The sequence below is a fragment of the Temnothorax americanus genome, unplaced genomic scaffold (genome assembly GCF_048541705.1).
Source record: "Temnothorax americanus isolate GAGA-0224 unplaced genomic scaffold, ASM4854170v1 Scaffold32, whole genome shotgun sequence".
NCBI classification, from domain to species: domain Eukaryota; kingdom Metazoa; phylum Arthropoda; class Insecta; order Hymenoptera; family Formicidae; genus Temnothorax; species Temnothorax americanus.
This window is the reverse complement of record NW_027509464.1, coordinates 161830-174354: the sequence shown is the minus strand read 5'-3', so window position 1 is coordinate 174354 and position 12525 is coordinate 161830. Positions and strand designations below refer to the sequence as shown.

The 12525-nt window shown below is 46.1% G+C and overlaps 1 long non-coding RNA gene across 1 annotated transcript; it reads right to left on the bottom strand.

The window, feature by feature from the left end:
• Positions 1–8163: 8163 nt before the first annotated feature.
• LOC143901171 (uncharacterized) lies at positions 8164–12143 on the bottom strand. Its single transcript, XR_013258010.1, has 3 exons — positions 12001–12143; positions 9752–10283; positions 8164–9407 (listed from the first exon to the last, which is right to left on the bottom strand). It is a non-coding gene; the product is annotated as an uncharacterized LOC143901171 (long non-coding RNA).
• Positions 12144–12525: the final 382 nt, after the last annotated feature.

Below are 12525 nucleotides of genomic sequence, written 5' to 3'. Positions count from 1 at the left end.
AAAGCACTTTTCTCCCGTGTTGCGCGCCACGGAAATGTGAGAAAGCAGGGTAGACCCCTTTGAGTGGCGATCTTACTGGAGTAACGACGAGTAAGTTTTTGTTGACGGTTTCTTAAAAAAAAAAGTTGCCGATTGTTGCCGAAAGTTTCTTGAAGTTGTTTCTTTATCTTTCCGTTCGTTATGTTAGCATTGTTGCGCTCAAAGTGTGAGCGAACGCCGCGCTCGCTCGCATATGAAGTCGTATATAGCAACGCTAACGGGCAATTGTTTCGTCAGTCGGGTTGCAACGCAAAAAGTTGCGGAATAGGTCCGCGGGCTGTTGCAATTTTGTGAATTGCTTGTCACGCCGTTTGATATCTATATGACGTACGGAATATTTTCCACGCTTGTTCGGACGCAACGCTGTCATCTCCCTTAACAAGCGCGGTACTGTCGGTGTCTCTCTCGGCGCGTAATTGATATTTATATTCCGTGAAAGAGAGAGAGAGAGAGAGAGAGAGAGAGAGAGAGAGAGAGAGAGAGAGAGAGAGAGAGAGAGAGAGAGAGAGAGAGAGAGAGACAGTTCGACTCGAGCTTGAGGTTGAGGTGTCTCTTCGCTATCTTAATTTGTTAAACCACCAACGTCCGCGCGCGAGAAAGCGCCGATTATACAGAAGTCGCACAAGCCACGTTTCGCCAGTGCTCATCAATGCGAGATCGAAGTTTAATTGACGTACACTTGAGAAATCACGCTAATCCCTACCGACCGGTCGATCGGTGAAAATCCGTCATCGGTCTTTATGCCGCGGGTTCTAATTGACCCGTCATCGGAATCGATTGCGCGAGAGACGTTTACCGGCCGTGTTGCACGCGCCTCGCGACACGATCAGCCTCTATAAATTAATATCTTAAATGTCGCGCGTCGGCGCGAGAGAGTGACGTTACACGCCCGGTGGGTACTTGGCGTTTAAACCCTTACATAAGCCACGTCGTTTCGCGTAAAGTCGCTAAGATTCACATTAAAGGTTCCTCGTTGCGGTCAGCCGGGCAAAAGGGCACGAACGAACGCTCGTAACTAGCCGCGGGCCGTCAGGCACGTATGTTAAAGCCGGGAAAGCTGGTAATTGGTACTTGGAGCGAGAGAGGGAGAAAGAGAGAGTAAACGGGAGGGAAGGTTTTCTTCGGCTGTTTCAATTAGTAACGCGAGTATTCGGACAGAGCGTTCGATTGATTTTCGTTTCGTTTTCTCATTCCGCGAAAAAGGCACCCGGTCCATACGGCCCAAATTTGCATTTGCATACGGCCCGCGTGTCTTTCTCTCCGCGAGGAAAGAGAGGCGGAGTAGCGTTCGAGCGTATACGAGTGGGAGCCACGAGCGGCGACCTGAATGAGGAAAGAAGTGTTGCGTACGCACGGGCACGCATAGCGGCGACGTGAGTCGCTCAGGGGCGTAACGTCGTCGATCCGAGAGAAGAGGGGGGGGGAGAGAGAGAGAGAGAGAGAGAGAGAGAGAAAGAGAGAAAGGAAAGAAAGGAATGTAACGTCTTCCCGGTGGTTCTCCCGCGCGCCTCTTCCGGCGCTCTCCTCCGCGTATAGACCGCGCGGCGATCACGAAGAAGAATCCCCCGCTGACGCGTTCTCTTAGCGAGGCCGTCGCCGCCGCTGTACACGCCGAGACGCCCTTTCCCCCCGGAGCGGTGCTAGAACGCGAACAAGTTAGTCCCGACACCCGATGGGTGCTTCACGAGCCGGCGCCGCGTCGTTACGTCCCGCCGTGCGACCGGCCGCGCACATTTGTATACACCCCGCGATGACAAGGCCAGGACGCAATAAAGGATAGATCCCGGAAAAGAGATAGGACAAGGGATAATAGACGGCGCCGCGCCGCGCCGCCGCCTTCCGCACGTGTTCGCAACGCGTCACTGAAATTTGAGATGTCGCACCGTCTCGGAAAGACGATTACGCGTGTACCGGCTGTCGCCGCACCGACGTTACCAGTGATCGTATTACGTTCGACGTAATCGTCGAAAGTTATATTACACTGCCGCGGCTCCCGATTGTGTCAGAGCGTAACGAATTTACAGCAAACTTTCATAGACTGGCAGAAATAACGAAGGGATTCATCTTATAGTTCTCCTCGCGTAGACGGATTTGTTTTCGAAAGCCGTTAAAAACTGAAGCTTTAAACACGTCGATAACACCAAAAATAATAATTTGTTGGCCATTGGATTGCCTCAATGAATGATCAATGCGTTTTCTGTACGCTTTGACGAAGCGTTTTTCGCCATTAATATATTAGAGTGATTGCGATAGTTACTCCAAAAGAGAGGGTTGTCACTCTAATTTGAGTAAATGCGGGCACTCATAAGGTAGGAGTGAAGTTTTCACTCAAGTTTTTAGAGCAGCTACTCTACTGGAGCTTTAGAGCTGTATACGATCTCAATCTAAAGCTATAGTGAATCACGATTTACTGATTGACCGATAAATGACTCTAACAGAGTAAAATTTTCAATTTAATATTGTACAGTGACATAATTCATTCCTATGGACACTGATCTACTACACTCGAAAAGAGTGCCCTTTCACTCAAATGAAGTGCGGTTTCGCTTCAACTTATACAGCGCAATTTTACTCTTTCTTAAGAGAGTGGCGTATCCTCGGGCGTATCATTCGAAGTGCACAGACTCAGTTTTCACTTTTCGTTACACTTGCATTTCACTCATTTTGAGTGATATTTCACTATTCGACTTTTAGAGCGTACGCTTATCACATTTCAATTGCCGCGTTTCTGACGGAAATGTTCATCCACGACGGAGGGGACTTCGTAATAACGTCCGTCATTCATAGTAACGATTTGTGAACCGTAGATTCCTGCGAGGAGGAGGATGAGGATACGAAGCAAGAACGCGAAATGAAGGGAGAGAAGAAATCTCTTTCGCCTTCCTTCTCCCACATCCTGTCTGTCTCGCGCGGACGCTCGCTCGACCCTTTTTTGTCCCTCTGGATTGTCATCCGCGTGCGGCGCGGGTACGCACCGCCGAATACCGATGGAAATTGCACCGGGAATAATCCGAGGGTATTTTTCAATCGTGCGCGCCGGGCACGGCGAACGCATCCGGCGAAGCCGTGCGCAACGCGACGCCGGTCGCCGCGCTGCACCGATGTTAATGTCTGCTCCCGGTACGATATATATTTTATTGGCGTTTCGCTGCCTAGTTCAATGATGATTTATAATTGTTGTTCGCTCGGCTGTAATTATTATAATTACAGATTTTTCGTCCGGGCTCTCGGAACCGGGCCCCGGCTTGGCCCGGGCCCGGGCCCGGACCCTCTTCGCTCCATCCCCCTTCGATGCGGCTCCACCCCTTTGGTCCTCCGTCTCTCGGGCTTCTCGTCTCCTTCCCCTCTATGCATTTCTTCCGCTCTCGCTCTTGCTATCGGTCTCGCTTCTCTTCCCTCTCTGTCCCACTCGCTCGCCGTTCTTTCTATCTCGCGAACAGAGACCAGATCTACGGCGGCTCCGACGTAGAAACGGGTTTTGGAAGTTGGACTCGCGCGATGTCGAGTCCTTTGCGCTCTCGGCTCCTGAGAAACCTCTGTCTCTGCTCTCGCCTTCGTTTAACGCGAAACGCGGCCATTTGATTCTGATAAGGATATGTGCCGATAGATTAGAGCGGGGCGGATGATTAAGAGAAAAAAAAACGAATATCAAACACAAACATCATTTTCGTTGGATCGGCAAATAAATTCAGTTATGAATACAATTCATTTCTTCAACACGGTAACCGTGATTCGCGTAGGAATCGCGCTTTCAGCGGACACCTTCGTCACGCGCGCGCGCGCGCGCGCATTTATTTCTCGGATCTAACGATATCCGCGCATATTCACGCGTGGAATAACGGAACGCGCGCGCGCGTACGTATTTATGCGCGCGGCCTACACATCGGGAACACTGGTTCCAATTCATCGTCGCGCAGGTCTCTCATTATCCGTCCTAACCGGCGACGGAGGATCATTAAGCCACGGCGCCTTTTGTCCGTTTCTCTATACGCGTCCGTCTCTCTAACAACAAGCTCGGAAAGAACGAGGGACTTGAGAAAAACGCCAGCGAGGCGTGCTCCACTTCGGCGTACTTTCCTTCCATCCTCCTCGTTCTCGAGGACCGGGAGACCTCGCCTCCCTCCCCTGGCGCTCTCCTCTTCCCGATACAGTCGCTACACTTTCCACGGCCACTGCTCTCGAGTCGAGAATCGATTACGAATCGGACGATCGCGGCGGTGCGTGGCAGTCGATGCGAATGCGAGAGCGAATGCGAGAGCGAATGCAAGAGCGAGAGCGAGAGCGAGGCCGCCGTTGCATCGGCTCCGCCGGTGCACACACACGCCGCGTGTATATCGCGGTACGAAGTGATGACCGTAATGACTCTAACCACCGTCTGACATCTGGCATTAGGCACTCGGGCTTTCGAGTGGCAACGCCCGCAGCAATTGTTGCCGTTTACGACTGCCGTGCGCGCTCTCCTTCTCTCTCGCGCACCGCGACGGCGGCGACGGTTCTTCTTCCTCCAGCTTTTTCTCCATCTCTTCTCTTCTCTTTCGCTCCCTCTATCTCGTTGTCGCTCCTACTCGGACGAATCCGGCTTCCTCGTCTCTCCGCGTCTCTCTTCTTCTGGTCCTTTCCCTTTCCCTCGCGATCTTTCGCTCACGGTATCTCTTTCTCTCTATCTCGCCTTTCCTCATATCTCTCCTTCCCGCTCTTCCCGTATCTCCTTCTTGTTTCCTCTGTCCCGTTCGCTTACACGTCTCCTTCGTTCTCTCGCTCTTTCCTTCATTCGCTCCCGATCTCTCCCTACTTCTCGTTGGTCCGCTCTCGATCCTACGCGCTATAGACCGCATTCCCGAGCGCAAACGACGAGGTAGAGATATATGTATATGCATTCGCATGTGCACCATTCGCGCGTCGCCGTCGCCGTCGCCGTTGCCGTCACGAAGCGCGCAGCAGCACGCTCCGCGATAGCGCTACTCCGCGGTCCTGAAAAGTCATAATTGCGATATTCACATTCGCGCTACACGCGCGACGCGCGATCGCGGATCGCCTCGTCGACAGGTGACGCTCGCTTGCATTCTTTCGGGGCGAGCGAAGCGAATGAACGAGTGTGCGGGCGCGAGCGCGCGGCTCCGCTTATTTACGAGCGGATTATGCAATCGAACGTGCTGCTGCTGCACATGCACTCGGCTCTAATCGTAATACCGTGCTACATAATGCGAATCTGATCCTTTTTTTACCTAGGAGACTCGCGCGCTCCACTCGGATTGCAAAACGTGACACGCGCTCGTTAACCGCGCGAGCACGCGTGGCTCTAAATTAAAAAAGCAAATATGAAATATGTAATGAAGACTGTAGCGCGCATAAATATGTGTTTATAGATCCTGGCGGATTGGAAGTGAAAATACGCGGAAGTCATTTATCTCTAAAACCTAACCGCGATGCAGTATTCTTGATACCCTCAAATATGAATTAAGCGGGTTTTTTCGTATTTCGTATCAAAAGTGATTTCCATTTATGTAAATCTGCATGTTATTATGCATGTGTTGACAGCGCAACACAGTCGCTGAATTGAAACTTTCGATCCTTTTACCACAGAATCATATTACGGGTTGTGTAAGAACTGTGCGCAGTATCCGATGTAATAAATTAAATCCGTGTGGGATAATAAGGCTTAAAAAACGATATTTTATATAATCGTCGCGTAAAAATAAAATAATTTTTAATTTTTACGAATTAAACGATTTAATTGAGAAAGGAGTAGGCGATCGAGTCACTTCGTGTCTCCACAATGTATTATTATATATATATATATATATATACTTTTATAAATTGCTAATTAATTCACGTTTTTTCGTTACTGCTCGCAGAATCGATACCTGACCGCGTCGAGAAGTCGTTAATGTGATTTAAGTCTTAGCGATCCTGATACTGATTTCTTCCGTATCTTTCGTTGTATCGTTTCGCGGTCGTTTGCGCTCGCTTTAATTCTCTCCGCGCTGAAAATTTCCGCCTTACGGATCGTGCGAAAGTGTAGTCGCATGTGCGTAACGCCGTTGTTCTCCATTCCGCGTCTCCATCTTGGGAATAATAGAGGCCCAGATCTCGATCCTCGGGATAGTCGGTAAAAAAAAAGATATACCTCACCGAACGGGAATAACGACTTATATCGCGAGACCGTATCGGGCGGAGTAATTACGGACATTAGAAAGTCATCCTTGTTAAAAGCGGTGCTGCGGACTGTTGTGCGTTAACCAAATTTCTCCTTGTACAAAAATACGCCACGTCGACGGATAATCGTGGTCCTCGCTAATGGCAATGAAACGCAGGAAACTCTGGCGTACGAATGAATTCTGACGCAACAACAAAGTGTCTCTCTAATCTCTCGTATCTGTCTGCGCAACTCTTTTGTTTACCCGAAACAATTAAATGGAATCTGGGTGGCGGAATGTTGTATCTCTGATGGATATAACAACGTTGCCGCTTCTTAAAGGAATCCAGAAACCTTCAATCTTCAGAGTCCACGTGTTTCATCACACGAATTGCAGCGATTTTCCCTCCGTGCAAAAATGATCGGAATAATTCGCGCCGGTGCGCGCCAGCTGAAAATAAATGCCAACAAGGCGGCGATCGTTTAGCGATGAAAAGAAGAGAATTATCCTTATCGGCGTTGTTGATTACCATCATTTTCCGGCGCTCCTAGCCAGCACTGCGCGCGATAACCGAGGGACACCATTATCGAGTTCCCCGCGTGTCCCTGGATTACCCAACGTTCTCTTCTATATCTTGATAGCGGGTGGTGAGGTATCGGACGACTTGCTCCGTTCGTTCTCGCGTTCCGTAACGCCGACTACGCATGTAACACGGAGCACCGTGCTCCGTTTAAACAATCGTGAAAAAAGGCGAGAGACTTCTCGCTCGTAAATTTCGCGGAGAGACCAGTTCTTTATATCGACGAGGAAGCGTTACGCGAAAAGAAGCGACCTAAAACTTGACCGCCACACTTTCAGTGCGAGTCTTTTTCCGCGTGTTACTCCGCACCGCGGCGGCGGTTAATGTTACCCACCGGGTGGGAAGACCGCAATTCCGGGCTGAGAATTCCCGGGAGATTATTCTCCGCGCGCTCGAAATCCCGCGAAAAATTCGAGCTTTAGTACCGCGCGCCGGCATCCTTCAAAAATCACCCTTTCACACGCGCGAACACGCGTGATGCTTGCAACGGCGCGGACAAACGATGCCGACTGGCTATCGGGCCGGCGCGGCGCGAGGAGCAGATGGTAAGAAGGTGTGTACGTCGTAAGAAGTAGGTGATTGCTCGAGAACTCTTACGAGAGGGCCGAGACCGAGTTGGCGCGCTCTCGAGAATCTACGGTGCATAACGCCGTTAAGAAGAACGGCTCGTAAAATCTTTGGCGAGCTCTCGGCCAGACACACACGCACGACCGGGACAAACCGAGAAAAATTCCTACGTTCTCTACGCGATCGTGCGATACACTCCTCCTTCCCGTCGTGTCGTCATTACCGGGATTGCAAGCGCACCCACACTGGAAAAAAATCTGATTGAATTAATTGGACGTCTGGTGGAAAATGAACGAACCAGATTCTTCCAATTAATGCAACCAGACAACCAGATTCTGGTAGATCTAACCAGTATTTTCTGGTTGAAAATGAACAAGCCAGATTTTTTTTTCAATGCAATAAGTCATTTTACAATGGCTTACGGACGATTCACGAAATCCTGGAAGAAGTTTTGTTCAAAGCTCAACACGTATTTTTTCAAAAGTTTATTTAGATAGAAAAAAGAGAGAAGATGATTAATGATTTAGAATATTTTTTCGGTAAACGATCAACAGCGCATAAATCAATTTCTATGACTTTCAGAATAATATTGTTAAGTGCTATTAGGGATGCAAAGAAACTAATTTCAGTAATTTCTCACTATTTGTATTTGACTGACATTGCAAGATGCTTCATTCGTCAATAGTGCACGATTGCCTTTAAATATTTATAAAGTCCTTTGGAAGCTTAATCATCGCTATTGCGATAACGCTTATCATAATCCCGCATGTAAAGTATAATTTTACCGACGTTTTGCGCATTCAATAATTTTTTTTTGCCGTAAAACAGATGTGCGTTTCTCTTTCATGAGAAATTGAAATTTCTCACGAATAGCTTGTGGTCGGCTTTAAAAATTAAAGGCAACGAATGATAGAACCGCGTATAATTAACATATTTCTCATTTTCCGTGCTGCCTTTCTCGCTCTCTTTCTCGGACGAGCGGCTCAATTAAGTTATAACAAAGATACGAGGATGAAGGGCGATTAAGAAACTCTTCGGATCTCTGTCGGAGAGCCGAGGGCGTTAAAACGTTAAAATCGGGGCCGTGTCTCGTATCCCGATCGAAGTCGGTCACTCTCGATCACTCCGTGCCGAAGAGCCCGCGGCTGCATCCGAGCGTTTCCTCCGAGTTTAACGAAACCAAGAGAGGCAGGAGGGCAAGGGGGGGAGGGCCACGGAAGAGAGGTCGATCTGTAAGTGCGTGTGTATATGCATCGAGGCGTCGAAGAGAGAAAGCGCTCGGTAGGCAGATCGCGGGGTATAAGGATCGAGTAGAGGCGGTCGACGAAGGAGCGAGAGAAGAGGGACGGGAAACTGCGTGTGAGCCGCACTTTCCAATGCACTTGGTATATACGACCGGGAAAGTGCAACAAGCGGCGCGGCGGGCTAAGCCGAGAGTATAGACCTCGTTCGCACGTGCATCACGCGCGTGACAGACGCGTTTGCCCTAAACGGAACGGCCACGATTCCGTGGAAATTAGTTTCGCCATTCGCGAAAGTTTATATCTCATCAGAATGAATAGGAATATACATTTCGTACGTTGTCGTTGAAAAAGAAAACGTGAAATCTCTCAAAATCAAAGCATTAACTTTAAGGGAACTTATTTGTAATGTTAATGACCAAATAAGTTTTCACGAGGCAGTTTTTTGTAATATTTCTTTCAATCTGCCTTCTTTAATTTATTCAGACTATATATTTGTTTTTTTTTATTACCTCGATTACGAAATAATCGAGGAAAATTCGTTGCGGATCGGTCGTTGTTCGATCGCACGGAATGTCCGAAGGCCGCACGCGAGATCGGATTTCGTGAGCTTGGCTTTACACTTAATTTCACGATCGATCATCGACGATCCCACGTCCCGGGCATTTTCTCCGCCGCACGATTGAGCTCTGGGGCGCATTCCGTCGCACGCATCATCTCATCCCGCATCCCGCGCGACCAACGCGACCGGCTGCAACGCTCAGAGGGAAAACCGCTTTCCGATCGGCTGCAGGAAAGTCGTGTAGGTGGTCGTGTACGCGCTGTGCGCGCGGGTTGATTATCCTATCGATAGAATAGACGGTTATGCATGTGGAGCAGTTAACGAAGCACTTGAGAATTTCTCCGATGCAGAATGCCATTAGACAATTTTACATACGCGCGGCACTTCGCCTGCATATTAATGGCCGGTGTAACGTGGCCGAAGAGTAACGTGTCAAAATACCACTTTCAATTGATAGTCTTAATCGCGATATTATTAAACGCGTGTCGCGATCGTATACTTAAAATCATTTTTTCCCCTTTTCTACTTTCTCTTGTCGTTAGCGAAAATGTTGCGAGCTTGTTTATCGTCGTATTGCTATATAAGAATTGACTGGTTATCGGAGAAAATTTATTTTATGACTTACTTGAGAGGAAGCGGTGGCTGTATATTGATAGATTACTTCTACTCGCGACGTACATCAGAGAATGCTCTTTGCGTTAAACAAGTACTCTGCGTGCTAAGCCATATAAGATTACATTTGAGTTATTGTTTTCCACCATCGTGTTCATCGAAAATACTCGGAAATCTCTAAAAATCAGAACTCAATATATGTATATTAAAATTCGATATTGTGTGAAAGCTAGACCAAGCAAAGAACGGAAACGAGAACGGTTGGTGCTGCGTGTATGTACATAGACGATACGTTCTATTTCTTTTCGGTATAATATCAAAGGAAAACTTGTTACGCTCGAATGATTCATGTCGTAAGTACTCGGTCGTGATTGTTTGCCTCAACCATTTTTCGGTAACGGATCATCGATTTCTTCTTTGCGACGCGTATACAGCCTGTTATGTAAACACGCGTTCGCTTTGTTTACGTTCGCGCGGTGAGACGGTGAGACTCGGCCAGCAAGCAGCCAGCGGCGTAGGCTGACTTCTGTGAAGTTGGCACCCGACTTTAACAAAATGAATTTAAAAAAAAGGGAAATTGTAGCATTTTCTTTGTAGTTGTTTGTAGTAACAATAATTTCGTTTGTAGTTTTATCGATTTTGCAAAAACAAAAATTTTTAAAAATCACGCTCAAAATTGAGATATTTGAAATTCGCTCGCGCAATGTATTTATTGTGTTTTAGAATCGTTTGTAGTTGTTTGTAGTAACAATAATATTGTTTGTAGTTTTATCCATTTGGAAATAACAAAAAATTTAAAAAATCATTTTTACTAAAAATTGAGATATTTGAAATTTGCTCGCGCCATGTGTTTTAGAATCGTTTGTAGTTGTTTGTAGTAACAATAATTTCGTTTGTAGTTTTATTCATTTGGAAATAACGAACAATTTTAAAAATCACTTACTCAAAATTGAGATATTTGAAATTCGTTCGCGCCATGTGTTTTAGAATCGTTTGTAGTTGTTTGTAGTAACAATAATTTCGTTTGTAGTTGAATAATTTAAAAGTTACAATGTATTTGCAATATACAAATAACGTATCTTTCTCAATTTCAAAGATATCTCGAATCTGCTTGCACTATGTGTTTTAGAATCCTTTGTAGTTGTTTGTAGTAACAATAATATCGTTTGTAGTTTTATCCATAAAAAAACAAATATTTAAAAAATTACTCTTACCTTTTAAATTGAGATATCTCACGTCAAAATATTTTTCGTGTACTTCTTCATGTATCCGAACGTTTTCCGAAGAGTTCTGTTCATAAACTCTGTTAGACAACTACAAACTTGTCAGACAACTACAAACGATTCTAAAAAACATGGCGCAAGCGGATTCGAGATATCTTTAAAATTGATAGAGATACGTTATTTGTTTATTACAAATAATAATCAAAATGCCGAAAAATGTTGAATATCGTAAAAAATTTCGATAAAAATTCGATATTGACTCGAAGTGTTTACACTTTCAATACATCGATCTGTACTGCCTCACTGCGATGTTGCCAAGTCTCAGACTAAAATGGGTTATACAGCGTACTGACCACATTTTGCTACAGTTTTAGGTAAATAACTTTTAAACGAGTAAGTGGATCCAAATGAACTTGTGTACGAATATTTATCATAATTTCATTAGCATATGTACAAATTTTGATTTAATTCGTAATGCTATTTCTTCATTAAATTATAAGAATAAGAAGAAATTTTATACGTCGACAAACTTTTTATTAAAATATCTCAGAAACTAAAGCCGTAATAAAAATCTAACGACATTTTTTAAATACAATGTCGATACAGGCTTTCGATTGCGATTAGTCCGAATAAGATTGGTGCAGCCAATCCCGAGATATGATAAAAATTAATGTAAATAAAAAAATCAAATAACTTTTAAACCAATAAGAGAATTGTGCTCAAATTTTATAGAGATACTAAGACGGAATAATAGAACAATCTGTGAAAATTTTAATACATATCCTCAACGTCTTGACGATCAATCGGATGACCAAAACCAATGATCGAATCGTCACGATGATTATTTGCCAATTGCAGTCGATGAAATGAACGTTAATGTTTATTATACATATCTTATTAGATAAGAGATATAAAAAAAAACGTGAAAACACAAGTGTGAGGTATATAAACGTAGAACGGTTTTGTTCATAAATTTATCACGAAAGAGTCCAATATTCGTCAAGTAGCGATTAGTTGTTAGCCAGGGCACGCTACTTACGGCCACCTTGAGTGTTATAGCACTATAGTCCGTAAGGAACGGCGCGAATCGTTCAACTCAGGGTCAGTTAACCCGGTCTTTTCAGGATCGAGAGCGGCTTCTTCCGAGTTACACTTAATCCGTTCCGCACTCCCATCTCTCGCGCGCGGCCCCGCGCGGAAAACCAATGGCTCCGCGACGGTGTAATCGGAGATAAGCGGTAAGAAGAAGCGCGGCGAGATGCGTCGAGTGACGACCTCGATTGACCCGTCGATCCGTCACGGTTCTCCGCTGCCACGGACGAGAGGAGGAAGAGAGAGAGAGAGAGAGAGAGAGAGAGAGAGAGAGAGAGAGAGAGAGAGAGAGAGAGAGAGAGAGAGAGAGAGAGAGAGAGAGAGAGAGAGAGAGAGAGAGAGAGAGAGAGAGAGAGAGAGAAAGAGAGAGAGAGAGAGAGAGAGAGAGAGAGAGAGAGAGAGAGAGAGAGAGAGAGGCTCGCACAATTAGTCGGATAAGGTGCAAGATCGGAGGATCCTACGCGTCAAGTGG